Source organism: Phalangium opilio, unplaced genomic scaffold (assembly GCF_054372755.1).
Source record: "Phalangium opilio isolate 3A_F unplaced genomic scaffold, DU_Popi_V2 ptg000200l_1, whole genome shotgun sequence".
NCBI lineage: Eukaryota > Metazoa > Arthropoda > Arachnida > Opiliones > Phalangiidae > Phalangium > Phalangium opilio.
The window spans coordinates 2,672,312-2,677,424 of record NW_028324213.1 but is presented as its reverse complement, the minus strand read 5'-3'; the positions used below and the strand labels follow the sequence as shown (position 1 = coordinate 2,677,424).

Here is a 5,113-nt window from a genome sequence, read left to right as displayed (position 1 = left end):
TAAATTTCGGTTCAGAATTCGGCATTTCAGCAAAATAGTCAAAAAACTTCAGACGTTCTCCATTCTACTTCATTTTCAAAATTCACGGTTCAGAATTCGGCATTTCAGCAAAATAGTCAAAAAAGTTCAGACGGTCTCTATCTTACATTAATTTCGGTTCAGAATTCAGCATTTCAGCAAAATAGTCAAAAAAGTTCAGACGGTCTCCATTCTATTTCATTTTCAAAATTCACGGTTCAGAATTCGGCATTTCAGCAAAATAGTCAAAAAAGTTCAGACGGTCTCCATTCTATTTCATTTTCAAAATTCACGGTTCAGAATTCGGCATTTCAGCAAAATAGTCAAAAAAGTTCAGACGGTCTCTATCTTACATAAATTTCGGTTCAGAATTCGGCATTTCAGCAAAATAGTCAAAAAACTTCAGACGTTCTCCATTCTACTTCATTTTCAAAATTCACGGTTCACAATTCGGCATTTCAGCAAAATAGTCAAAAAAGTTCAGACGGTCTCTATCTTACATTAATTTCGGTTCAGAATTCAGCATTTCAGCAAAATAGTCAAAAAAGTTCAGACGGTCTCCATTCTATTTCATTTTCAAAATTCACGGTTCAGAATTCGGCATTTCAGCAAAATAGTCAAAAAAGTTCAGACGGTCTCCATTCTATTTCATTTTCAAAATTCACGGTTCAGAATTCGGCATTTCAGCAAAATAGTCAAAAAAGTTCAGACGGTCTCTATCTTACATAAATTTCGGTTCAGAATTCGGCATTTCAGCAAAATAGTCAAAAAACTTCAGACGTTCTCCATTCTACTTCATTTTCAAAATTCACGGTTCAGAATTCGGCATTTCAGCAAAATAGTCAAAAAAGTTCAGACGGTCTCTATCTTACATTAATTTCGGTTCAGAATTCAGCATTTCAGCAAAATAGTCAAAAAAGTTCAGACGGTCTCCATTCTATTACATTTTCAAAATTCACGGCTCAGAATTCGGCATTTCAGCAAAATAGTCAAAAAAGTTCAGACGGTCTCTATCTTACATTAATTTCGGTTCAGAATTCGGCATTTCAGCAAAATAGTCAAAAAAGTTCAGACGGTCTCTATCTTACATTAATTTCGGTTCAGATTTCCGCATTTCAGCAAAATAGTCAAAAACGTTCAGACGGTCTCTATCTTACATTAATTTCGGTTCAGAATTCGGCATTTCAGCAAAATAGTCAAAAAAGTTCAGACGGTCTCTATCTTACATTAATTTCGGTTCAGATTTCCGCATTTCAGCAAAATAGTCAAAAACGTTCAGACGGTCTCTATCTTACATTAATTTCGGTTCAGAATTCGGCATTTCAGCAAAATAGTCAAAAAAGTTCAGACGGTCTCTATCTGACATTAATTTCAAAGTTCACGGTTCAGAATTCAGCATTTCATCAAAATAGTCAAAAAAGTTCAGACGGTCTCCATTCTATTTCATTTTCAAAATTCACGGTTCAGAATTCGGCATTTCAGCAAAATAGTCAAAAAAGTTCAGACGGTCTCTATCTTACATTAATTTCGGTTCAGAATTCGGCATTTCAGCAAAATAGTCAAAAAAGTTCAGACGGTCTCTATCTTACATTAATTTTCCAGGCTTTTCTCCAAAAGAGTTTCAAATTTTGAAGTATCGGGTTCTTCAAGCAGAAGACACAATCCTTTATACAACACCGAAGCTGTATCCTTTCCCCTTATTTTGATTAATTATTTACGCCAATCGTGATGCACATGCCAGTGACATAATAACTTTTTTGGCTCGCAATCAAATACGTCGACAAAACTACTAAAATACTGCGGCGCTTTGTCGGTCATAATAATTCTTGCATTGATGTTACCAATTTGGTTTTTTATTGCTTTGAAGAAAAGAGTCGAGGCTAACCGAAGTTTCCCTATTACTAATTAGCCAAGCTACCGGCACCCCTTCTCTGACTAAAACCGTAATGAGATTAAAGTCATACTGGTTGTAGGGCTGTTCGATACTACTCGATGCCAACTTGGTATCGAGTACTTCAGTCTTTCGATACCGGTATCGAGTACCGTTTTTGGGATCCGATACTGGTATCGAGTAGTTTCGAAAAATCCGAAGCATCGAGTTCTTTATCCCCCTATCTTTTCCCCCTGGAATCGAAGGAACGTTTCTTTTTCAAACTTGCGGCCAATCATTTGCTTTATATTTTAACACGTGAATGTTTCCCTCGTCGACATAGATTAGTCTCTATATTCCATCCCTAGAGTAGACTGACGTCAGACGTAGCTTCTTCAACCATAGCCCATTCGATCGCGCCCAATACTACGCAACCTGCTCGCGCTATAGAATCCCGATCAAAGAATTGGATTTACATATATAAGCGGGACTTTTGAAGAAAATTCGGAGTAACCGAAAATTAATATTAAGTTTTATAGGAGGAGGTATGTTTTTTGGCCAGTTCCTTCGTCCTATTGATACAAATGACCTGAAATTTAACTTAGACGCGTTTCGACGTGTTTTATTATACTTAAAAGGATTCTAGCTTTCAGAAAGTTTATGTGAATAGCGCTAACTAAACTTAAATCACATCTTAAACATTAGATTAAATAAATTTTAATTAAATGTTAAAATATTGCAGCAATGCTTTTCCAAGAAATAAAAACTAATAACATAGCTTATTATAATTAAATACGCAAAATCTATCATAGGTGGCGCTTTAAAAAAAGAACACGATACTTTGGGTATCGAGTATTTTTTTCTCCGATACCGATACCCGGTATCGAGTACAATATTCAGTATTCGATACCGGTATCCATACCAAAAATCTTCGATACTCCCAGCCCTAACTGGTTGGTTCCGTGAGTGGCATCTAAGCAAATTATATCTTTGCCGAACTTAAGGAACATGTTTCTTTGGAAGTCGCGGTCATAATACCCAAGGCAAAGTCATTAGAGTTAAAAGTGCATGTTTCTTCAGCAGAATGTACCAGGGTTTTTTTCTTCTTGTCTTTTATAGAGAATTATGCTCTTATCTTTTTTTAAATCCTCTAAGAAATACGCGTCTACGCTCTGGTGGTCTTTGGCGTGTTTTTCTATTTTTTGAATTCCATATGCATTTGCTATATTTAAGATATCTCTCTTTGTGCACAAATGTTGCCTTTCAAGCTGGCTCTCTGTTCCAGAGAAAATGTTTTTCAAAACTCTATGGCTTTCAATTCCTTGGTTTAATTGGCTGGCTATAGACTTTCTATCGTTTTTTGGATTGGGTATATGAGCCAGTTTTTGGTCATGCCCGTAATGAGTATGCGTTATAGTGGCAGCAACCTTCTCGGAAGAATCTTTCCTTTCAACCTTAATGCTGGCGGTGCAGTTTGAACCAATTTTCGACAGGCCCTGTGATTTTTGCAAACGTTTTCCCGATGACTGTGACGCGTAACAGCCTGATCGATTACAATAGAAGTATTCCACAGTCCCAATTGAATTCTTTTTGACTTTATCCAAAATAAAAGATGAAGTTGTTCGCTTTTCGTAAAGATCCTTCCAATCTTCAAACTCTATGCGCAGAAAACGGATTAACCTTCAGCACGGTAATTAACTGATAATACAGGCACAATGTTTACAACTTTTAATAATCGACGACATGACGGGATATCATAAGTTTAAGTATGACCTCGACAGGTTGTATCAAATAATACGTCTTATTATGATAAGACGTACTCTCCGCAATAACCACTATCAAACGGACCATATTAATTTTATAAACTTATGGTAATACATATAGAAACAATCCCGATTTATTTACACCGTTAAAGATGAATTAGTAGAGCGCGAGACAACGTACTCTCCTTGCGCACTGATGCCGAGGTAAGAAGAGGTGGAGGTTACAAAAAGCCTGGACTTACACTTAATGAAGCAAACAATGAAGCCCTTTTGAAGTTAAGACAATGACAATTTAACACAGTTATAAATACATGTAAACACGAGAACAAAACGTGCGCGCGTGTTGACTTTACGTCTTTAACACAAAGTCAGCTTGGGAAGGGGAGTGAGTTTTATACGCCTTCAGAATTACGACTTTCAAATTTGATAACCACAAGTGGAAAACAATAAAACAAACTTGCCAATATGTTCAAATAATTTAAAAAATTACGTTGTATTGATTTAAAAGCGTGAAACTTAGAGTTAATAATTTCCAAATGTAATTTTTTCTGTATTTGGTTTAAATTAGCTTGGAAAAGATCGAAAACTGATGGCAAATTAAAAAAACTACTACCTTCTCGAAAGCTAACTATATAGTTTTACGAAAGATACCTGTATAGAACTCAAATTCTTTGGTTTCATTCTCAATCTTTAAATCGTGGGATGATTTTAAGTGAGTGATAAAATCTGCACTATACTTGAAAGTTGAGGAACAATCCTGTTCATTACATTTGAGATTTCCAGGCTGACATTCTTTTTTAACATGTTCGCATTTCCGTCTATGGGTAAAATATGCATTTTTCGACGCAAATATTTTGCCGCAATCACAAGGTTTTTCAAATTTCGTCCTTTCTGAATCCATTTTATTAATTAATTACAATATCGTACGTTTAAAGACCAGGAATTGACTGTTCACACACGCAATAACGAAAGTACCTTTCAACCAATTTTCCAAAAAGCGCGGGACAATACGACATAAGCAGACGACTAATATGAGGGAAACAGTAATTGGGCGAGAACGAAAGACCTGACTCGTGACACTTACGGGCCTTCTTATTGGCTAGACAACTTTGGTACTGGTCGGATAGTCTCTATCGATGGGTCAAAAAGTTGAGCTAGCAAAAATTCGTCACTGATCAATTTTATATTTGGTGATTCAACTTGTCCAAATTCTGTTCACAAGACCGAACTAGTTTACTCACTAAAAATTTACTCGTCTAAATGAGTCAAAAAGTTGTATCGTCTGAATAGGCCTTAAGATTACCGGGGGTAGAGGCAGGCCTGCCAGCTTTGCTCGAGCCCCGCTCCCGTGTTAAAAAACGACGCCTCTAGTTCCGACCATGGATAAAGAATGCGCGTGAGCTTGAAATTGCTTTCCACGACGCTATAGGATCGGCAACTCCCTATATCGGACGGCAGCCGA

General features: G+C 36.6%; 1 pseudogene; it reads right to left on the bottom strand.

Annotated features, from left to right (window-relative positions):
- Nucleotides 1–1,728: 1,728 nt before the first annotated feature.
- Nucleotides 1,729–4,552, bottom strand: LOC149622102 (uncharacterized; annotated as a pseudogene).
- Nucleotides 4,553–5,113: the final 561 nt, after the last annotated feature.